At 40.8% G+C, this 24,575-nt stretch overlaps 2 protein-coding genes across 10 annotated transcripts in view; one reads left to right on the top strand and one right to left on the bottom strand.

The window, feature by feature from the left end:
• LOC140196445 (NACHT, LRR and PYD domains-containing protein 3-like) overlaps positions 1–444 on the bottom strand; it is a 51,646-nt gene extending 51,202 nt beyond the window's left edge. For 3 of the 4 annotated variants that reach the window (XM_072255675.1, XM_072255679.1, XM_072255676.1), the window contains exon 1: positions 151–444. The gene's annotated coding sequence lies outside the window, so the exon portion shown is untranslated. The remainder of the gene's footprint in view (positions 1–150) is intronic. The other variant, XM_072255678.1, reaches the window with a different exon arrangement.
• LOC140196446 (uncharacterized) overlaps positions 407–24,575 on the top strand; it is a 79,626-nt gene continuing 55,457 nt past the window's right edge. For 2 of the 6 annotated variants that reach the window (XM_072255686.1, XM_072255680.1), the window contains exon 1: positions 407–530. The gene's annotated coding sequence lies outside the window, so the exon portion shown is untranslated. Of the gene's footprint in view, positions 531–788; positions 843–1,637; positions 1,731–17,895; positions 17,951–24,575 lie in introns of those variants that run through there. The other 4 variants (XM_072255681.1, XM_072255682.1, XM_072255685.1 and 1 more) reach the window with 4 other exon arrangements.

The following is a 24,575-nucleotide window of genomic DNA, read 5'->3' as shown; positions in this document are numbered from 1 at the left end:
AATTCCTACGTGTAACGAAGTCTGAAATTATATTTGTGTTCAGCTTCAAGCGGGTCTATCACACCCATAAAGCATTTCTGAGGAAGCAATTTCCGAAAAAAAATGCCGTCTAGTATAATTCGCCACATTTCTGAGTTTTGAAAAACATACCTGGGCAATTTTTCACATTATCAGGTAAACACCACCGGTGTCGTGGTTTTGCGCTTGAGTCGCTTTACAGCTTACAATGACTGGTGAAGACATTGGTGATTATAATCGGAAGAGTCAGCATCTGGAGGGGTTGTAATGATTTGTGTGCGGAAGTTACGGTGGGCGAGTGTCCGGCCGGCGGGGGTGGGCGGGAATTTACGCCTTGCCGGAAAGCGAGCGGAAACTCCCACCCGCGGCGCTCGCGTGCGGCCGTTTAAACCAACGGCGGGTTTGAGGGGGTGGGGGTTCGCCTCTGCTCACCCCACCCCCGCCCGAGGTCATAGACCTCGAACTACACTTGGACCGATGAACGCCGTCGGTTTCGTGCGCTCAGCGCTCTGGTAAGGAGGGTCCACGTCTTTAGTGGGGGTTCGGGGTGCCATTGAACGTGGACCTCCTGAGAGAAAGAGAGTGAAGCGCTGGTAGGGCCGTAGGGCGTGACCTTTCACCCCGGCTGAGGGGTTGCGGAGTTGGTGGGGGGGGGGAGAGAGTCAAGTGCCACAGCAATGTCAAGGGACAATGTTCACACTCAGCGTGTTGGGCGAGCCGTGTCCTCATGGATATCGAGGGCGAGAACCCTGAGCTGCCGCTAATTTCCAGTTCGTTGTATAGTATACGTCAAACGGCAGAAAATTGTGGCCTCCTTCATCAGTGTAAGTTTCTAGGTGACCTATAGTGACGGTGCTACCTGAATAAGAACTATCCAGCCTAATCTTACCTCCTAGCGTTGCGCTTGTAGATCTTGGGGCTTCAGTCGCATATCCAAGTAATTTTTATATATGATGTGGGGTTTGCCTTTACCACCCTTTCAGAAAGTGAATTCCAGACCGCTAATGCTGGTGAAAATATTCTATTTCAACTCCTTTCATAATCCAACCAATTCCATGCTATGGAAGAAAGTTTGGTTTTGATTCTCCTATGAATAGATCTACCAAAAGTGGAAAAAAAAACAGGTTCTTTACCCCACCATGTCCATACTGACCATGAAGTATGCGTTTATACAAATCCCATTTCTTAGCAATCAGTCAGTACTTTACATTGCCTTGATTGTTCGAGTACTTGTCCAGATGGTTCAGGGTGAATCATAGAAATCTATAGCATATTACAGGCTCTTTGGCCCACAATATTGTGCTGACTTTAGAAACCTTCTCTAGAAAATGCCTAGAATTACCCTACTGCATAGCCCTCTATTTTTCTAAGCACCATGTACCTTTCTAAGAGTCTTTTAAAAGACCCTATTGTATCCACCTCTACCACTGTTGCTGGCAGCGCATTCCACGCACCTACCACTCTCAGTTAAAAAAAAACTTTCCTCTGACATCCCCCTTGTACCTACTTCCAAGCACCTTAAAACTATACCCCCTCGTGTTAGCCATCTCAGCCCTGGGAAAAAGCCCCTGGCTATTCACACGATCAATGCCTCTCATCATCTTGTACACCTCTGTCAGGTCACCTCTCATCCTCCATCGCTCCAAGGAGAAAAGGCCAAGTTCACCCAACCTATCTCATGAGACATGCTGTCCACTCCAGGAAACATCCTTGTAAGTATTCTCTGCGCACTCTCTATAGAATGCACATCCTTCCTGTAGTGAGGTGACCAGAACTGAACACAGTACTCCAAGTGGGGTCTGACCAAGGTCTTACATAGCTGTAACATTACCTCGCGGCTCTTGAACTCAATCCCACGGTTTAAGGCCATCACACCATATGTCTAACAACACTGTCAATCTGTGCAGCATCTTTGAATGTCCTATGGACACTGATTTTCCACGCTGCCAAGAATCTTTAACGTTTATATTCTGTCTTCAAATTTGATCTACCAACATGAACCACTTCACTCTTACCTGCATTGAACTCCATCTGCCACTTCTCAGCCCAGTTCTGCATCCTATTGATGTCTCACTGTAACCTCTGACAACCCTCCAGACTATCCACAACACCCCAACCTTTGTGTCATCAGCAAACCCACTAACCCATCCTTCTACTTCTTCATCCAGGTCATTTATAAAAATCACAAGGAGGAGGGGTCCCAGAACAGATCCCTGTAGAACATCTCTGGTCACTGTCCTCCATGCAGAATATGAACCATAACCAAATATTTATCTTCAGTTCCCCATCTAAACCTTTATTTCTTAAACCTATGCCCTCAGATCTTTGACAGCTCTGCCATGAGGAAAAGTTTCTGCCCTATCTATGCCTCTTATAATTTTGTATATTTAAATCAGGGGGTCCTTCAGCTTCCTCTGCTCCAAGACAAACAAACTCAATTTATTATGTCTCTCCTCATAACTGAAGCACTCCATCCTATATCACATTGTGAATCTCTCCTACACCCTGGAGATTCCTTCCTGTAGTATGATAACTAAAAATACATATTATTCTGGATGTAGCAAGTGAAGTCAAGTTTATTGTCATTTAACTATATACATGTATACTGTCAAATAAGACAATGCTCTTCCAAACCGGGTGTGAAGCACTGTAGTACACATACAATAACTTAAGAAAGTAAAGATGAAATCTAACATGGATTACACAAAAATAAACTAAAGTGCATGTTAAGTATTGTAAGATACAGAACAGATTAACCAATGATACTTTGAATGTGATGCACCAGGGAGTTCAGAAGCCTAATGGCCTGAGGGAAGAAGCTGTTTCCCATCCTGATCATTCTTGTTGTTATGCATCAGAGTATCTTGCTTGATGGTAGAAAGTCAACGAGGATGTTTAATAATACCAACGTGGGATCCTTAATAATACTGAGGGCCAGTGTATGCAACGCACCTGATTAATATCCCCGCTGGATGGCTGCGAGACCCTTGTGATCCTCTCAGCCATTTTCAAAGTTCTTTGTAGGGGCTTCCAATCTGGTGCTTGGGTGCTCCCACACTAGATGGAGGCGACACTTGTGAGGATGCTGTCAACAGTGCTCCTATAAAATCCAGTTAAGATGGCTGGGGGGGGGGGCAGGGTGGGGGAGCTTCACTTGCCTCAATCTCTTTAGGAAGTGGAGATGGTGCTGTGCCTAGTTCAGGGAGATGATATTAAGGAACCAGGTGAGGTCATCAGTGATGTGAACTCCCAGGAACTTGGTGCACTTAAATTTGTTTATGGAGGAACCATGTATTTGCAGAGGGTGGTGGTTGATCGCACCTTCCTGAAGTCCACAATGATTTCTTTGGTCTTCTCCACATTCAAACTTAGGTTGTTCTTCTCATACCAATTCACCAGCTGCTCCACTTCCTCTCTATACTCCATCTCATCATTGATGTTGATGAGGCCAACCACTGTTGTAATATCCGCAAACTTGATGACATGGTTTGAGCTGAATCCTCTGACACAGTTATATGTCAGCAGTATGAACAGCAATGGGATGAGCACACAGCCCTGGGGAGCGCCAGTGCTCAGCATAATTGGACTAGAGACGCTGCTGCCCACATGGACTGACTGTGGCCTTTCTGTTAAGAAGTTGGGGATCCCTTTGGAGAATGAGGTGTTGAGACTCAGTGAGCATCCCATATGCCTTCTTCACTACCCTATGTACCTGTGTTGTCAGCTTCAGGAATCTTTGGACTTTGTTCCTCAGTACCTCCTAGGGCCCTATCATCTCATGGTATATGTCATATTTTTAATAAATATCCCATAATCATCACCTCACCCTTATCAGGATTAAACTCTATCTACCATTGCCCTGTCCAGCTTACCAGCTAATCAGTATCATTCTGTAACAAAATAGTACTTGTCCACTATTAGCAGCACCACCAATTTATCGATCATCAGCAAACTTACTAATCATATTTCCTACATCCACCTCCCAGGTCACTATGTATATAACAAACATCAAAGGTCCTAGCATCAATCCTTATTTATTAATTAATTGTTTTATTTATTGAGATACAGGGAAGAGTAGCCCCTTCCGGCCCTTCGAAACATGCTGCCCAGCAATCCCCCAATAATCCTAGTCTAATCACGGGACAATTTCCAATTTCATCAAATGTCTCCTTTTTAATCTTACTGTGTTGTAGAAATTTACCATCCCAAATGGAATCACCACTTAAAATACTGTTCTCTTTCGTGAATACAGATGAAAAATATGAATTTAAACACCTGACTCCATGCACAGATTGTCCCTTTGATGTATATGGAGCAACCTTCTCCAGGTTGCTCTTAATATATAAAATGCTTTGGGATTTTCCTTAATCTTACCTGTATGTAATATTTCATAATCCCCCTTTGCCCTCTTCATTTCATTTTAAGACCCTCCTACAATTTATATCCTGAGGGCCTTCCCCATTTTTAGTGCTTTGTTCCTGCCATATGCTTCCTAATTTTTTTTAAATCAAACTTCTGATAACCTTTGAAATCTTGGGTTCCCTGGACCTGCCGTCCTTCTCTTTACCCTTATGGGAACACATAGTCTCCACATTTTCACTATTTCACTTTTGAAAGATAACCAATTCCTACTTACAGACTTGCCTGAAAGTAGCTAGTCCCACTGTCTTTGCCAGGTCATGTCTTGAGTGAAACTCCATTTATCAAGCACGCTCAGGACTTTGGTGTTGTTGGACTAGCAGATTTTTCAAACTACTCAATGTTATTTTACTAATATTCCAATACACTCCCATTTCACTTTTTTACAAGATGTTATACAGTAACATTGCAGTGAACCCCAGTAAATTTTAAGGGGGTGAGGGGAATGAATAGAATCAGGTGAATTTAGTGCTTGTGCTGGAAATGGAGCTCCAATGAGAGGGTGGGGGTGCAGGAACCAGGGTCCCAATGAATGATCAAGGAGCATGAGAACCAGGGAGCATGGAGCACAGGGACTGGGAAAGCAGTACGTGAAAGGGAGAGCAGGAACCAGGTTCTAGATGAACAGAAAGTACAAACTTCACTTGGTGGCCACCAACACTCCAGTCATTTACCTTGCTTTATTTCCTAGTATATGGTCTAGCATGATTCCATCACTAATAGGACTATCTCAGAAATGGCACATAAAGTTCTTCTGATGTACATTTAAATTTTTCACACCATTTAATCCTATCACACTGAGATTATCCAGTTCATACTGGAAAAGTTAAAGTTCCCCACTATCCCAACCCTATTTTACTTGCGCCTCTGTGATTTGCCTATATATCTGCTCATCTATTTCCTGCTAACTGTTGGGACATCTGTAGTATTCCAGAACTGTGATCACTCAGTTTTTATTTTGGAGCTCTGCTTATAGGGCCTAATTTAAAGCATCTTTTCATTACAGCCACGATAGACTCCTTGATCAACAATATAATATCCCCTTCTTTGCATTCCTCCAATCAGGTCTGAAACTTTGGCTTCCTGAAATCTTGAGTGGACAGTCCTGTGGTTCTCCCAGCCATGTCTGGGTGATCGCAGCAATATTATATTCCCATGTACTGCATAGCACTGTGTTTACGTGCCTCACCACTCAGACTCATTGCATTAAAATAGATGCCGTTTAACCTTCCAAGTCTTTAATTATGCCTGTACCTGCTCTGCCCACTGAATTACCCCTTTGTTCCCAAAAGGACTCACTCTTTTGCCAACTGTCCCTTTGCTCCTGATATATAATGTCTGGAAATTTTCATTAATCTTAATTGCCAAGCATATTTCATGACTGCTTTTTGCCTTTCTTATTTCGAACTGAAGATCTGTCATTTCTTCTTAAGAGACTCAATTGAGACCAGCTGACCTGACATGCCTTCTTTTTTTTCCTGATTGAATCTGAAGTGTCCTTTGTCATCAAAGGCTCCTGAATATTGCCATCTTGGCTTATCGCTGTTACCAGACCATGCTGTTCCTGACTCTTTTAAAAGCCAGCTACGTCTCAGGTGTCATTTTATCCATAAGGACCTGCTCCCAGTCATCTTCCCCAACTTCAGGACTATAACTTGAGGACCAACCTTATCACTTTCAATAAATATCTTGAAATTTTAAGAAGTACGTTATCAATTTCCAAAGATTTCCATCATTTACACTCCTATCATCTGCTGAGTTTCATAATATGGAGTACTGCCCTATCTCTAATAGCACTATGTTTTACCTCAAGAATCTCTCTGGGATGTACTTAACAAATTCCTCTAAGGCAATCCTTGTCAAAACTGCGAATATTAAAATTCCCCCACCACTATAACCTTATTGGCTTCAACTCTTTTGGCAATTTGATTCACAGAGACTGTGAAGAGCCAGAGACGCCTGAGCAGAATGCCGTATTGGTACAGCCAGGTCTTGAATTTACCCGGAAGTCTGGATTTGTCGATCTTCTTCAGCCATTTGTCTGTCTGCTTCACAGCATTGGTGACATTGGCCCCATTTGTCAGTGACACATTAAACCACTTCCCCAAACATTTTATCGGGTTATCTTTGATGGAAGGGATGACTTCACCCTGAACTTGGAGGCTAAACTTGCTAGTTACTTTGCCCTTTCTGATCACCATGCACCTGGACTTCTTGGCCTTGAAGGACATCCTCGCCCGAGTGGCTACATTACCCAGGGTTTCCAATACCCATCTTGCTTGGACATGTGACACAGTTGTTATAGTGATGTCGTCCATGATTCCTCGTAGAGCCGGCTGAACAATGCCTGACTCCAGCGTCGGGCCGCGGGTTACATCTTCTGCTGCTGATAATAGGGGGTTCATTCCCATAATAAATAGGATGGGGGAGATGGTGCACCCTGTTGGAATCCCCTTCTGGAGGTCCTGCTAACTAGTTGTGAAATGGGCTGATGTAAATCTGAGTTTGAATCCTCCTAGGTAGCTGATGATCATGTCTCGAATAGCCACTGAGATGTAGTAGTGGTCGAGTCCTTCTAGGATGAGGTCATGTGGAATAGATCCATAGGCGTTTGTGAGGTCTAACCAGACAACTGTTAGGTCGCCTTTTTTCTGCTTGGCCTTACGGATCAAATGGCTAATTATTGAGGTGTGTTCCAGACACCTCAAAAAGCCTGGAATACCACCTTTCTGGATGGATGTGTTGATATAGCGGTTCTGCGTCGTGTAAGAAGTCAGCCTTCTTGTGAGCACAGAAAAGAAAATCTTACATTCCACATCCAGGAGAGAAATTGTCCGAAACTGGGCAATTGTGGAAGAAACCTCTTCCTTTGGAATAAAGCATCCCTCTGCCAATTTCCAACTTGATGGAATAGTACCTTTGGCCCAGATCTTTCTCATGACCTTCCACAGCCTCCAAAGAACATAACATACCATTGATTATGGTCCCATTGAATGTGCTGCATGACCAAGCTGCTTTGAATGTACAAGGTAAGAATAAAAATAACTACCTAAAGGTTCTGCTGAGGAACTCATTCTGGAGGTTCCTTGCTTGGTCATGCAGATTGACCAGTGTCACTGGAGAGCCAGGGAGAGAAGGAATGGAACAGCATATATTTTAAATCGTATCCACCACACCCATCCCCAGAGTTTCAGAGTGCAAGCCTGTGCTCGTTACACTTAAGAGACTTTTAGATACCAGACTCCTTTTCTTGGAAAGGCTACCACTTGGAAAATGAAAAACATGATTGACAATGAGAAGAAATTGCATGACTTAGACAGTCCATTTTGCCTCGAGCACAATCGAGCTAAAAGGAAGGCTCAGTCCATGGCTGAGCTCCTGCAATAGAAAGAAGCAGATATAGAGCAGCTGCGATGATTGTGATATAGAGCAAGATGATGATCATGGTAGACAATGTAGAAGAGAGGGTCTCCAAACTTTCGATAGAAATGATCTCATTCCTGAAGATGCCACTACATGGGTTCCATGCTTTGTTGTGAAGATTGTGGAACATAAGGGTCATGCATAGAAACAGCTATTTCACAAGGGAACATAGTTAGGGTTCAGTGCATCATTGCCATTCTTTCCTGCAACTCCAGTAGATTTCACATACAGGTGTTATTGAAAGACTTAAATCTTGTCTGTAGAGAAGTAGCTAGCAATATTGTACAAAGTGGGGCATACCAAATAGGAACTTCCACAAATGAAACTTCCACTGGGTCTCCTCATAATGTAAAATCAAAAGATGGTAATGCATGCAGATTTCTTTCCAAAGTTTTAAGTGCTTCAGGAAACTTAACTCTGAAGATACAACACACTGATCATTACAGTAAAAATACCATTACCTGCCATGCTTTGTACCTTTGGCTATGGGAATCCCTCAACAAACAAATGCAACCTTTGGTTCCATTAAGGATCCTCTTGATTACAATAAAGTAAATTAATAAGTGCATCATTAAATTGATATGTCAATTGTACAATTTATGTTGCAGAATTATCAATGATAATTCTGTTAAAGATTTCTATATATGATGCTTGAACTACCATCAACTCTCACCTTATGAATCACCTGCTCCCACGCACAAACAGCAGCAAAACAACAAATTGAGATGATACTGGTAGGGTGTGATGTTGAATGCATGGATTTATAACCCTGTGGGACTAGTGGCTACAATAGTAGGCAGATGCTGATAACTGATTGATTCATTAAAACTTCCTTTGTCTACAAGGATGAAGTCAGGAAGATAATAAAATATTCACCAGTTCCCAAATAGTTGCTGTTACAACTTAAAATGTTTGATGCCAGCTAGAGCAAAGCAATTTGCTTTTTGGTGACACATCCAAAGATAATAAATCTGGTCATCTACTATTAGGATGTTGTCGCCAGTTTGGTGCATGAGCTACTCAATCAAATGTAGTAACACATCAACAACTGCACATATTAACTTCCATTGTCACAAAGGATAAGCAATAGGATGCGTATATTGTACCATCCTGATTCAGGCATTTCTTTCTACATACTGCATCCTTATCTTGGAACATCTACCTGAGACCAGCAGCTCAAAGGATTGGCACCAGTGTCGCAGTCAGAGGGAATAATTAGAACTAACTGGCGTCTCCTAATCCAGTAGAGAAAATCTGGTTCCATATATACATATTGCTTGGTATCCTCTACAAATAGACAAATATCTAGTTGGCTATTGCAGGAAATGAACTTGACATCCAAGTGATGGCACAGTACAAGGACTTAACCAGTACCGGAATAATAAAACTATGCCTCTTTTGATTCTATCAACAACTGAAAATATTTGTGGAGAAGAGATTTCTTGAGAAACCAACCTCTTTTACTAATGAGTTACAAGTAAAACCTGAAAATGAAGAATAACTGATCAGAAAATCTATTCATTTGCTTCATTAGTTAAACTAGACTCATTTATTAGTATTCTCTTTCAGAAAACAGGGCTCTGATTTTTACTTCCACTGTCACGGATCCTTCTGCTTTTTATATCCCATCCCACCTCTTCCCTCTGTTTTTATGCTGTAAAAAAGAACCGTTCCTGAAATATGTTTCACACTGAAGGTCTCAAAAGCAATCATAACTTTGCCTATTAAAGAGAGATGACTTGAGGAAAAATCATCAGCTGTTTAAACCCTTGTATAGTTCAAAGTTCAATGTTCAAAGTAAATTTATTATCAAAGTACATATATGTCACCATATACAATCCTGAGATTCCTTTTCTTGTGAGCATACTCAGTAAATCCAAGAACTATTGTAGAATCAATGAAAGACCACACCCAACAGGGTGGACAAATAACCAATGTGCAAAAGATAACAAACTGTGCAAATACCAAAGAAAAAAATAAATAAGCAAGCAGTAAGAATTGAGAACGTAAGAAGAAGAGTCCTTGAAAAGGAGTCCACTGGTTGTGGGAACAGTTCAGTGATGGGACAAGTGAAGTTATCCCTACTGGTTCAAGAGCCTAATGGTTGAGGAGTAATAACTGTTCTTGAACCTGGTGGTATGAGTCCTAAAGGTTTCTGTGCATTCTTCCTGATGGCAGCAGCAAGAATAGAGCATGACCTTGGTGATGGGGCTCCTTGATAATGGATGCTGCTTTCCTGTAATAGTGCTCCATGTAGGTGTCCTCAATGGTTGGGAAGGCTTTACCCATGATGCACTGGGCAATGTCCATGACTGAAGGATGTTCTCATGTTGGCCTCAGAGACTGAAATCATAAGGTGACTGGGGGCTATGGGAGACTAAGACATAATATGATCTCATTCTTTTGTGATAATTCTTAACATAGAGCACTGAACAAATGGAGCTCAAATTAGGCACTGTGCAACTGAAGTATTAATTTATTTAATTACTGGATTGGGAGTGATAGTGATGGGGAATAGATTCTAATCTCATGCATTGACCTATCAATGGTTAGATGGAAACTCATGTTCCTGATACTCAGGTGCACTGAGACAGGTAGATTTTCAGTATAGGATCCCCAAAGCATCTGATTTGTGGATTTTTCTGATTTGTTAGAAAGAAAAAGCAGTTAACAAAACACTTTTTGTGCAGATAGTCTAAAAGTGTAGGTTTTTGTTTTGAAAGCTTAGCCCTGTAATTGACGGAAAAAAACACAAAAAGTATATGATCAAAGGGATCTTCTCCTCGTCCAGCTTTGTAATTTATAAACTCAGTAAATAAAATGGATTATGAAATTGATTATCCATGAGATATTTTCTGAGAGACTGTGACAGCACTTAAGAGTATCCATTAACAGTGGAACCTGAGCTTATGGTGCTGGGTGTGGTTCCAATAATCTCTCTAGTGCACACAGAAGCTTTGTTTGTTTCAGGTGAAATTTCATAGATATCAAGTTGAAATAAAACAAAACACTTCAATCACAAGAAGAGGTTCAGAATGCAAAATTTCATCTGGTGTAAACAGGATTAGTCACCCATCTAACATTGCACAACCCACCACTGGAGTTTCAAAATAAGAAGCATATCGTTTTCACATCTTTATTCAATTTGTGCAGAAAGGAAGAATGATAACAAATCTAAAGGCTTATTTACAAAGAACAGAACAGAGCAAATGGAATAGCATTATGGAGGTGAACAATACATTATCTGAAAATGTAATATCAGATTAGTTTAACTTGCAAAATATTATTGTGATCAGTTTTGTTGAGCATGAGTGAAGGGATAGGCTATGTCTGAATCATGCTTAGTATTAACAGATAGAATTAAATGAAAGTTGGACACACTTTAGATGGCTCCTATCACATTGCTCGAAAGTACTGCAGATCCTTTTATTGGTATGAGCAACTGGCATTTTAGACTGATCTACAGTTGCTGGTGTGCATCTAAGTGGATAACACACTATTTTAAAAAGAGCAATGAAAAATTCCTGAATTAAAACAAAACAAGATGTTAAAATCCAAAGAGGAAATAATGGGACGTCTTCTCTTTGAGAGTAATTATTTAAGCATCTGTTTTACCAAAATGGATTCCCAAAGCTTGAAGATGTACAAAATCGACTTCCATTAGCACTAAGGAGGTATAATCAAGCACATTGAACATTGATTTTATGGAAGGAGTATGGAAAATGGCTGAAGAATGTTGACCAAAGACGATAGGAGTGCACTAGAAGTTTGATTCTGACAAATAGAGCATATAACATAAGGACCTTGAAATTCAATCACGTAATGTATACAAAGGGCCCGAAGCATTGTTGAGGATCCCTACCACCCACCTCACAATCTCTGACCCACTACCATCAGGAAGGAGGTACAGGAGCATCAGGACTAGGACTGCCAGACTAGGTAACAGCTTCTTCCCTCAGGCTGTGTGACTAATGAATACCTTGCCACCAATGAGGTCTTGTCACTAGGACAGTGAAGTGTTTACTGTTTACTGTACCTGTGTTACACATGACAGGTATTTTGAATTATTTTTGTGTTACATTGTTTTAATTTATTTGTAGTAACATTTTGTTTTATGTGCTGTGTGTGATATACGTATTGTGGGTGCACCATGGTCCAAAAAAACTGTTTCATTTGGTTGTATATATGTACATTCAGATGAAAATGAACTTGAACTTAATACTTACTTTCAAACAACACAATTAAAAAGTGAAATGTTGTGGGTTCTTTTGTGGTCCATTGGAAATTGGATCAGGTACTTTCTGATGTGAAGGGTACTTTATTGTAACTTATAAAATTTCAACGATAGATTGTGTATTGTGATGTAGTTCCCTGTGCATCACATACCTTTTAACGTCACTGGAGAATTAAGTGCATGTTCTCATGGGAGTGACCATTGTTGACCACTCTCAGGACAACAATGTTTCCACCATAGTGCGTCAGACTGGGACTGTTCTAAGTTAACTTCTGTTGTTTACTGCAAATTTTAAAAAATTGGATCATGATTAGGCAATATGGTCTCTCAAATCTGCTCCACTGTTTTGTGGCTGATCTCTTCTTGCAATCGGTTTGACTTTCCTTCTTCTTCCACATAACTCAATTTCCCCTGTGAACAAAAAAAAACTATTTTGGCCTTGAATGTTCCCAGTGATTCAACTTCCCCAGCTCTCTGGGACAAAGAACTTTGAAGACTCACAATCCCCTTAAGAGGAAAAATTGTTCCTCACTATTGTCTTAAATGTTTGACTCGATATTCTGAGACTATGCTCCTTAATTCTAGATTTCTCCACAAAGTGAAGCAGCCCTTCAATGTTCATTCAGTGTCTTGATGAAAGATCTCTGACCTGAAACATACACACTGTTCCCTCTAAGATGCGTAGGTGTGCGATTGCAGAGTAACTGAAATGCTCTCATGCACATAGCCACGCAGCTGGAATTGTCTTTTATATAATGTTAATATAATTTTGAAATCTATCTTAGTATAATTGTGAAATACCTTGTAATTAATTATGTGTTAATGAATATAATCCATACATTTTCTGAATAATAACTGTACCACAACCTTTACTTTAAAACATGTTACAGCTCTAACATATTTATTTTGTCAGTATTTCAAGTTACAACACTGTTACAGGTTGGAATAATAAATACAAAATGGAAGTTGGTAGCTGATTGTTAATAAACCACCAGCCTACATATTACAAAAAAAAATTAATGTGATGTGCAGTTTTCAAGCCTTATAAAAACTCCTGCTCAGAACAATGGTTGGTCGGTGCAACTATAAAAATAGACAGATGAACGTAAAATCTGCCTTTCTTTCTACAGATGCTGCCTAATGATTAGTGTTTGCAGTGTGTTCTCTTTTTATGTCAGATTTCCATTATTTATAGTATTTTGACTTACAGTTTCTTGTCGAATAATTTCAGTGAGGGCACTAGTCAATTTTTTAAAAAGTTTGATGAGTACAGGCTCAACCCGTGTAGTCTTTGCTCATAAAATAATATTTTCTATTCCAGTAATCAACCTAATGAATTTTAATTGAAAATATATGCCACTTCAATTCAAAGCTGCAAAAAATATTCCAGGCATGGTGTTGCTGAAACCAGAGTTGTAGCAGTATCTCCCCATTTTTGTACTCTCCAATACAAACATTATATTTGACTTCCTTAATACTTGCCGTATCTGCATGCTAACTTTATGTATTTCATGTATAGACACCCAGATGCGTCTCTACCTTTCTGTATGACTCCATTTAACAATATTCTGCTGTTTTACTTGTCCAATGTGGATAACTTCAGTCTGCCAAACTTTTGTCCAATCTCTTATTCTATCCATTTTCCGGTGGAGGGTTTGTGATCTTTTAAATTAGCTTCCCATCTCTCTGAATCATCAAAGTTCAAAGTAAATTATTATCAAAGTACGTATGCGTTACCATATACAACCCTGAGATTCATTTTCTTATAAATGAATAAATTCATAAACTCAATAAATCCTTAATGAAATCAATGAAACACTGCACCAAATTGTGCATTCAGCTAGTGTGCAAAAGACAATAATCTGTGCAAATACAAAAAGAAAGAATAATAATAAGTAAATAAATAAGCAATAAAAATCAAGAATATAAGGTGAAGAGTCCTTGCAAGTCCATAGGCTGTGGGAACATCGCAATGATGGGGCAAGTGAAATTATCCCCTTTGGTTCAAGAACCTGATGGTTGAGGGGTAGTAACTGTTCCTGAACATGGTGGCGTGCGTCCTGAGGCTCCTGTACCTTCTTCCTGATGATAGCAGTGAGAAGAGAGCTTGTCCTGGGTGGTAGGGATCCCCGATGACGGATGCTGGTTTGCTGTGACAATGCTTTGTGTAGATGTATTCAATGGTGGGCTTTACCCATGATGTACTGAGCTATATCCACAACCTTTTCTAGGATTTTTTGTTCAAGGGGATTGGTGTTTCCATACTGGGCTGTGATGCAGCCAGTCAATATACTCTCCACATCTATAGAAAATTTTAGATATCATGCTGAATATTTGCAAACTCCTAAGGAAGTAGAGGTGCTGCTGTGCTTTCTTCATAATTGCTCTTACATACTGAGCCCAGGTCAAGTCCACCGAGGCATTTAAAGTTGCTAATCTTCTCACCTCCGATTCTTCGATGAGAACTGGCTCGTGGACCTCTAGTTTCTTTCTCCTGAAGTAAATAATCAGCTCCTTGGACTTGCTGACATTGAGCAAGAGGTTGTTGTTATGGCACCACTCAACCAGAGTTTGAATCTCTCTCCTATATGCTGATTCATAACCACCTTTGATTCAGCCTCTGACAGTAGTGCCAGCAGCAAACTTGAATATGGCATTGGAGCTGTGCTTAGCCTCACAGTCATGAGTGTAAAGCAAGTAGAGCAGGGGACTAAGCACACTTTCTTGGCAGCTGTGTTGAAAGAGATCAAGGAGGAAATGTTGCCATTCTGAACTGACTGGGGTCTTACTTCAGTGGTTGGTGAGTTGATGGAGAAGATCCTGAGAGGCAGGATTTATGAACATTTGGAGAGGCATAATATGATTAGGTCATTTGTAAGGCCAGTGATGTTGTGGAGATGGAACCGGACTTTCTGATGGTGGTGTCTGAAAAGAGGATGCTGTCCAAGTTGCATGCCATCTTGGACAATGTCTCCCATCCACTACATAATGTACTGGTTGGGCACAGGAGTACATTCAGCCAGAGACTCATTCCACCAAGATGCAACACAGAGCGTCATAGGAAGTCATTCCTGCCTGTGGCCATCAAACTTTATAACTCCTCCCTTGGAGGGTCAGATACCCTGAGCCAATAGGCTGGTCCTGGACTTATTTCCTGGCGTAATTTACATATTACTATTTAATTATTTATGGTGCAACTGTAACGAAAACCAATTTCCCCCGGGATCATTAAAGTATGACTATGGAATAGTCAGCATGGCTTTGTCAAAGGCAGGTCACGCCTTATGAGCCTGATTGAATATTTTGAGGATGTGACTGAACACATTGATGAATGTAGAGCAGTAGATGTAGTGTATATAGATTTCAGTACAGCATTTGATAAGGTACCCCATGCAAGGCTTATTGAGAAAGTAAGGAGACATGGGATCCGAAGGGATGTTGCTTTGTGTATCCAGAACTGGCTTGCCCACAGAAGGCAAAGCGTGGTTGTAGATGGGTCATATTGCAAACATAGAGGTTGTTGACCAGTGGCGTGCCTCAGGGATCTGTTCTGGGGCCCCTACTCTTCATGATTTTTTTAAATGACCTAGATGAGGAAGTGGAGGGATGGATTAGTAATTTTGCTGATGACACAAAGGTTGGGTGTGTTGTGGATAGTGTGGAGGGCTGTCAGAAGTTATAGTGGGACATGGATAGGATGCAAAACGGGGCTGAGAAGTGGCAGATGGAGTTTAACCCAGATAAGTGTGAGGTGGTTCATTTCAATAGGTCAAATATGATGGCAGAAAATAGCATTAATGGTAAGACACTTGGCAGTGTGGAGGATCAGAGGGATCTTGGGGTCCAAATCCATAGGATACTCAAAGTTGCTATGCAGGTTGACTCTGTGGTTAAGAAAGCATATGGTGCATTGGCCTTCATCAACCATGGGATTGAGTTTAAAAGCTGAGAGGTAATGTTGCAGCTATATAGGACCCTGATCAGACCTCACTTGTGCTCAATTCTGGTTGCCTCACTACGGGAAGGATGTGGAAGCCATAGAAAGGGTGCAGAGGAGATTTATAAGGATGTTGCCTGGAGTGGGGAGCATGCCTTCTGAGAATAGGTTGAGTGAACGTGACTTTTTCTCCTTGGGGTGATGGAGGATGAGAGGTGACCTAATAGAGTTGTACAGGATAATGAAAGGCATTGATCGTGTGGATAGTCAGAGACCTTTTCCCAAGGCCGAAATGGCTAGCACAAGAGGGCATAGTTTTAAGGTGTTTGGAAGTAGGTACAGGGGAGATGTCAGGGGTAAATTATTTAAGCAGAGAAGGGTGCGTGCATGGAATGGGCTGACGGTGGCGGTAGTGGAGGTGGAAATGATAGGGTCTTTTAAGAGACTCCCGGATAGGTACATGGAACTTAGAAAAATAGAGGGATGTGGGTAAGCCTAGGTAGTCCTAAGGTCAGGACATGTTCGGCACAGCTTTGTTGGACAAAGGGCCTGTATTGTGCTGTGGGTTTTCTATGTTTCTATGTCTGCAAGGGAGGAAATTGAAGATACAATTGCACAAGGAGATATTGTGGCCAAGATCTTAAAACTTATGGATGCGTTTTGAGGGGATGATGGTATTGAATGCTGAACTATAATCTATAAAGAGGATCCTGAGGTATGCATCACTGCTGTCCAGATGTTCCAGTGGTGAGTGAAGAGCTAATGAGATGCATCTGTTGTGGACTTGTTGCTCCGGTATGCAAATTGGAGTGGATGCAAGTCGATTCTCAGGCAGGAGTTGATGTTTCGTAACCATATCACCGTGGATGTGAGTGCTACTGGATGATAGTGATTGAGGCACTGGTATAAGTGAAGCCTGCTTGAAACAAACATAGAACACAACAATCTCTCACTTCCCTCCGATACAGCAATCTTGCCCTCAGGTCCTCAACTTTGTTTTCTAGCGACTGTAACAAGTAATTTGCTGACAAGATGCTGGGTAGAGGGGGCGTCATCCCTGTACGTTTCAGCCTGGCTTAGAGACCACCCCCCGGCCACCTTGCTTCTGGCCATGTGATAAACCTTTGTCCACTTAAAGGTGTTATATGTATTTGGTCTGCTGAGTCCTTCAGAAGATCATAAAATCTGTAGATCATTGAGTTGACTTCAAAGTACATTGCTTAAAGGGAAATTACATGCTACAGATTGCAGTGAGAGTAATTCAAAAGAGGTATATTGAGATGTATTGTATGTAGATCACAGAAAGTCACGATGGTTCACATGCTCCATCTTAAACCATCAACAAATTTGGTTGTGATAAACTTAGTTCCTTTAGCTATGATATTGATAGAGGTTACAGATAATTGAAGCCCAGCATTGACCTTGCAGCTCCCAGGTAGCTACAGTTTGCCAACCTGAAAATGTTTCGTTTATCCTGACTCTCATTTCAGAATCAGAATCTGAATTAGGTTTAATATTACTGGTAGTTAAATTAAATAAGTAGTGCAAAAAGAGAAAAACAAAAGCAGTGAGGTAGTGTTCATTGATTCAATGCCCATTCAGAAATTGTATGTCAGAGGAGAAGAATCTGTTCCTGAATCATTGAGTGTGTGCCTTCAGGCTCCTGTACCTCCTCCCTGATGTAGCACTGAGAAAAGGGCATGTGCTAGGTGATGGGAGTCCTTAATGATGGATGGTGCCTTCTTGAGGCATTGCTCTTTGAAGATGTCCTGGATGTTGGGGAGTCTAGTGCCCATGATGGAGCTGACTGTACTTACATCTTTCTGCAGCTTATCTCCATCCTGTGCAGTGCCCACCCCTCAAACCAGAAGGTGATGCAGCCAGTTACAATTCTCTCCCCGGTACATCTGTAGAAATTTGTGAGTATCCTTGGTGATATATCAAATCTCCTCAAATTCCTAATTAAATATACCAGCTGTCATGTCTTCTTTGTAATTGCATTAATGTTGGGCCCAGGATAGATCCTCAGAGATTTGACACCAGGAATTTGAAACTACTCATCTATTCCACTTCTGATCCCTCTATGAGGACTGGTGTGGGTTCCCTTGTCCAACTCTTTCGGAAGTCCATAATCAATTCTTTGGTCTTACTGATTTTGAATGCAAGGTTGTTACTGCAATATCATTCAACTAGCTAATATATCTCCCTTCTGTACACCTCCTCGTCACCATCTGAAATTCTGCGGACAATATATGTGTTGTCAGCAAATTTATTGATGGCATTTGAGCTGTGCCTTGCCACACAGCCACGGGTGTAGAGAGAGTAGAACAGTGGGCTAAGGACACATCCTTGAGGTGAGCCAATGTTGGCTATCAGCAAGGAGGAGATGTTATTTCTGCATAAACTGTGGTCTTCCAGTTAAGAAGTGGAGGATCTAGTTGCAGAGGAAGGTACAGAGGTCCAAGTTTTGAAGCTTTTTGATCAGACCTGCAGGAATTAGTGAATCTTGCATCCATGCAAATATTAGCCCGTATTATGCTGTCTTACCTTATATAGTAACTTCTTATGTAGCCTTTGAAATGCCTTCTGGAAATCTGTTTCCCTCTGTCCAGGTTGGCCATTCCATTTTCAACATATTATAATAAACTTCCACAATAGTGTTTTGCTTTCTTATAACCACAATTCCTCAACTTCATTGCACTATAAATTTCTCAATGACATGAAAAATGGTTTCCAGCATTCTCTGCATGATAGACTGCTACTGTCGGTTCTTTAATAGAGGCATTAATAAGGGGTTTTCCAATCCACTGGAATCCTTCTACTGTTTAGAGACTTTGGAAGATCATAACCAGCTCTGTCCTTTCACAACTACTCGTACTCAACCATCGTATTGACACTGCTTCTGCATCCACCAATCCTATATCTAGATTAGTAAATGTTTAAGTCTTCAGAAATATACACACGACTTCCATCTTCAGTTGCCTGTCTCTCTAATGTCATTATTACTCCTCCTTATGTCCCTCCTGTTGTTTGATCCTAATTGTTTCTTGAGCCACCACTACATTTCCTCCCACCCTGATCCAACAGGGCTTCTGACAATTGGCCTTCACTCGTATCATCTCATGTCAGTAGAGATATCCACCCTTCCAGAGTCCATTTCAGATTTCAGCTGATGGAATATCAGTGAGCATGGACATTATTGTTCAGTTTTACATTTATTGTTGTAATCTGCCAGGTACATATGCCACCAAACAATTAGCATTTTTGCAGCAGCTGCACAATACAAGAGGAAAAACATGAATACAAACTAATTAGCATAATTTTTACATAACTTTCACTTATGCAACATAAGCCACAAAATAAAAATTAAGACACTAGTGCAAAATTGATAGGGAGAGAAAATAGTCTGAGGTAGTGTTAATGTTTTCCAAGTCAATTAAAGAACCTGGTGGCGGTGGGGAAGATGTTGTTGTTAAACCTTGAGGTACAGGTCTTCAGGCCCCTGTACAAACTACCTGATGGCAGCATCGGGAAGAAGGCATAGCCGGTATGGTAGGGATTCCTAATGATAGACGCTATCTTCCTGAGACATCAGGAAGGTTATATCCTGGCACCTCTTGTAGGTGCCTTCAATGGTGAGGAAAGCTGTACCCATTTGGAACTTGCTGAGTCAATCGCTGTCTGTAGCCTCTTGCATTCCTATTATATTGCAGTTTTCATACCGATCTATGATGCAACCAGCTAGAAGGCTTTCCAATGTACATCTGCAGAAGTTTGTCAATATGTTTACTGAAATGCTGAATCTCCTTAAAGTTTAAGAAAGCAGAGATGCTGGCCTGCCTTCTTCATGGTTGTATCTATGCTGTGAGCTCAGGATTTCTCCTCCAAGATGTTGACACCCAGGAATTTGAACCTGCTCATCCTTTCACTGCAGACTCCTCAATGAAAATTAATGCATGTTCACCTGACTTCCCCTAACTTATACTGAGCAGGTTTACAGTTTTTGCTGTGCTCTGCAATGCTGATAGAGAGCAGACTTGCTGGCAGTAGGCCAAGAAATTTAAATTGGAAATGGTGGGAAGCAATCTGATTTACAGAGTTAATGGTCATGAAACAGGTCAATTCAAAAGTTACAATGGCCAGAACCAAAGAATCAGGAAGTGTAAAAGATGCCTGCCATGTATCAAAATCTATCCTCAGTCATAGTTTTATTACAAATACCAGCATGACGGAATATACGGAATCCGATGTTCAGTGTTTACAGTTTCTGAAATAATTGCTGGTGATCTCAAATGGTAGCGTCAGTGCATTGAAATGTCCCTTGTAATGAGAAGTAAAGGCACTTGCTAACAATCACCTGCTCAGCTCCCACAAGGTTGAGCTGATCACACTTGCAGGAACAGTACCTAAAAATACTGGTGGAAAGAGATGGTGGTTATGGGGAAGTTGATCAAGAAGAGGAGAATTATATAAAGGTGTGTTGTTTTCTTTAGCTTCTGCAATGTATCAAATGTAGCAGGTGCTCTCTTGCACAGTAGTGGCTTGCTGGAAGTACATTTTACACTTGCAGACTGCTGAATTTGTAATCGTACACCGTTTTGTCCTGCTATAGGAAAAGACATGTGGCGGTGGATGTGTTATCTCATTTGTTGAACAATTGCCATGATTGAATTATAGCAGATAGATTTGGGTCTGAAGTTTGGTTCAATGGATGTTAGCTGTTTCAGATAAAGGATTCTTAGGTGATGGATGCATATTGCATTGAACAATGTGGAAAGCTTGTCGTTCTTTTGGAGGAATGGAGATGAAGATGTATCTTTAGCTTTCAAATTTCTGTGAGTTAATTAAACCTCTTTCAGCAAACAAAATATTTGAGGAACTCAGATGGTCAGGCAACATCTATGGAGGGAAGTGGATAGTTGATATTTGAGTCCAGTCCATAGTCCCATACAATACTGCAAGGAATTTTATGATCTCTTGACACAAGGTGATCTGTATACCAATGTTTACACATACAAATAGGACAGCTTTGCAGAATTTTTTTTTGTGATGGAGATTTTGAAACTGGAGCTAAGATTAATTCTTTCATGTCTTGGATTCTTCAATGCAGGTGGACCCGTAGAGTAAGATATGAGAAGATCTTGCGTGACATTTGATCTCTCCCTGGTGAGATTAGATGTCATCCAGCATCCTCTTATTTCCTGTAGTCTGCTTGTGAAAATTGATTATTTTGCACATGGCCTATGTCTGCCTCTTTTGCTGAGCTGTGGTATTTACCATGAATATTTTGGAGCCTTATTCTGCTTCTCTTCCTTTTGCTTTTCACAACTTGCCTCATGGGCCTTCGGCTCTGGAGTTCTTTGCACTTCTTCATTTAGCTATGACTGTAATGACGTATAGCATGCAAGAGATGACAAAAAAACCTCCATATCTGCTTGACATATACTGCAAGTCATTATGGAATGATGCAGGCAATAAAATCTCATCTTCAGGAGACCTATGCTGTTTCCCACTACAATTATGCCACTTATGTAACTTGTTACATACACCTGTTAGGGTGCATTCTCCAGATACCTTTATAGGTAACAGTAGCATTCAGCCAAGAGCAGATGTCATCAGGTGGTTCCCAACCTTCACAGAGTGTTTCGATCCTTAACCACGTCACTCTCCAGTTGGTGGGCCGGCAGTGGTGGCCAAATCACTACCCATTTGCTCCTGGCTTCCAGTTTCCCTCCTCTTGCCTACTCCAAATCCAACAAGAGGCTTGTTCTGCCTCTTCCCCCACCCTACGAGCTGCTTGTTTTATTCTCCTTTCGTCCAAGCCCAGAGCTGACAACAACCGCTATGCTGATTTGGCTGAGAAACCTCTGCAGCTGATCTCCACAGGGATCAACCATGCCTGCCATCCCTTGTCTTTACACTCCTGCACTAAGGGCTGGTACTTAAAGGCCTTTCTCTCATGGGCCTCTTCCCATCCCTCCTCCCATGGCACAGTCAGCTCAACCAGAATTATTTTCCTGTCTTCAGTTGACCACAGTACAATGTCCAGGCGTAGGATTGTATGCACCACATCTGGGAACTGCAGCCTCCTTCCCACATCGACCCTCATCTCACAGGACTTGGCCGTTAGTAGCACATTGGGCTTTGGTTGTTCGGTTACGAAAGGCCTGGCTCCCTCTTTGATGAAGGTTATTGTATCTGTATTTATCTGCCAAGGTTGAAAATCACCATGCTGTTTCTTGACAGGGAAGTGGCGAGTAGTTTTTGCCTCCAAGATCCATTCCTCTAAGCTGTGAAAACTGAAAATTGCCCAACAGTGTGATATCTCTCAGGATGAGGGAGTACCAAGTGCTTCCCAGAAACATGGTATTCTTCATGGGTAACATATTGTATATGATCCACAGTGATCAGTATTTTGATTATTTGTACACCTTTTCTGTTAATAAAAAGCTTTAAGTTATTGGAGCAGTCACTGGCTTAATGCCTTATGGGAAGCCAGCAGTCTCACCTGTTACAATCTACAGATGCTGGAAATCTAAGCAACACACACAAATACTGAAGGAACTCGGCAGGCCAGGCAGCGGCTATGGAAAAGAATAGAGTTGACGTTTTGGGCCGAGACCCTAAATCAGGACATCACTGTAATCAAAAGAGGTGAAGAAAAATACATATAGAGGCTGGAATCTAGATCAAAAGCTGGAATAACTCAGCAGGTCAAGCAGAATCAGTAGAAGTAAAAGGTGTAAATTGACCTGAAAATGGAAAATTAAATGTTCACACATTTGGGTTGGAAAATACGCAAGCAGAATATGAGATGTTGTTCTTCCAATTTGCATTTGATAAAATAGATGAATATGGATGAAATAATTTCTTCATAATTGCAGTCCGTGATCTCTCTGTTATGATGATGAGCAACAGATCAAGAAATATAGCAGCGATCTTCTGCAGATGTTTGGACAAACCTGTGGATTGAGGTCATTGTGACTTTAACCTGGATGGATAGGGCAGATCAATCCAATAGTCTTACCAATTTCCACAGAATGCTCATTTCTTAGTGAAGGCAGCCTTAGAAAATCTACAAATACATCATAGAAATCTAGGTAGGATATGGTGTTTCTGAAGAGTAGCCTAATTGCTGGTGGGCATACTTCCTGCTTCAGTGTTCCCCAGCCCACACTAATTGCCCAACCATGCCATAGCAATATCTCCAGTAATGGAATCCCTCCAGTTGTGATATTACTGATGAATCCAATGAATGTGTACTTTAGCAGCCAAATGCTGAAATATAAAACTACGTTAGCTATAGTGCATCATTTGCACTTTGAAAGAAGTTTGAACACTCTTCAGTCATCTCTGAAGGGTGCCCTAGAGTCTCCCAATATTATCAGTGTGGTCCACCCCTAATTCTACCTCAATTTTTCCATGATGGTTATAGTATGGAGCTTTATGATCCTATTTATATTGGTAGGAGCAGAAACATAGATTACCTGAATAATAACATTATTTAATACAGTTTGGGAGAACACTGAATGTGCACGTATCTGGCAAGGCCCCATCTAATTTTGTGCCTGGCACAATTGCATTTACAAATGATCTGTAATGTGAATGAAAGGGAGAGTAAAACTACACCCTATTAGAATCCCTGCAGCATGACCTTGTTACCTCTGTCTCAGAGGCCAATGTAAGAACATCTTTTGTTGCGTATTTAAGTTATACTTAATAATCGTGTGTGTGTGTGTGTAATTCATAGGTGTGTGTGAATTAAGTATTCTTGTTTTCAAATAATTTGTTACAAGTTATATGTATAAAAACATGAATTGCATACATCATGATGCTACCACATGATACGTAAGTGACTCACTTAAAGTAAACTAGAAGTTCGACTCACAGTTTGGACTCCCATGTCTTCCTTTGAATTAGTTTAATGTTTTGAAGTTACAAAACATAACATTGGCAACGAGATATCTTTAAAGCGAACCCTAGATGGTTGTTGACCTGTTGAAGTGCAGCAAAACATTTGAGCTAAAAAAAACACAACAAGAAATAATTGATGCCTTCGATTTTTTTGAAAGGCAGCAAATGGAAGAATTGAAGGGTTCATAAAAAAAGCTGAAATGGCTAGCTACATTGGAAAGATAGACACATTTGATTACACAACAGATAACTGAATTTTATATATATTGAGCAAATTGAACACTATTTTAAAGCAAATGAAATAGCCAATGAGAAATGAGTACCAATTTTGCTAAGTGCATTGAATTTAAAGGCATACAGTTTGCTTTGAAGTTTGACTGCTCCAACCAAACCAGCAGAAATGAGCTCTGCTGATATTATCAAAGCAAACAGCTTCTTTCCAACTGTGATAAGACTGCTGAATGGATCCTGAACCGAATTTGGGCCGTACCCTCCAAATATCCAGACCTGCCTCTCGGTTTTTTTGCACTACCTTACTTTCCATTTTTCTATTTTGTATTTATGATTTATAATTTTAATATTTACTAATTATTACTATTTTTAATATTTAATATTTGTAATCCAGGGAGT

This window comes from Mobula birostris, chromosome 4, assembly GCF_030028105.1.
Source record: "Mobula birostris isolate sMobBir1 chromosome 4, sMobBir1.hap1, whole genome shotgun sequence".
Classification (NCBI taxonomy): domain Eukaryota; kingdom Metazoa; phylum Chordata; class Chondrichthyes; order Myliobatiformes; family Myliobatidae; genus Mobula; species Mobula birostris.
Note: the sequence above shows the minus strand (reverse complement) of the source record. Positions and strands in the feature narration are given on the sequence as shown.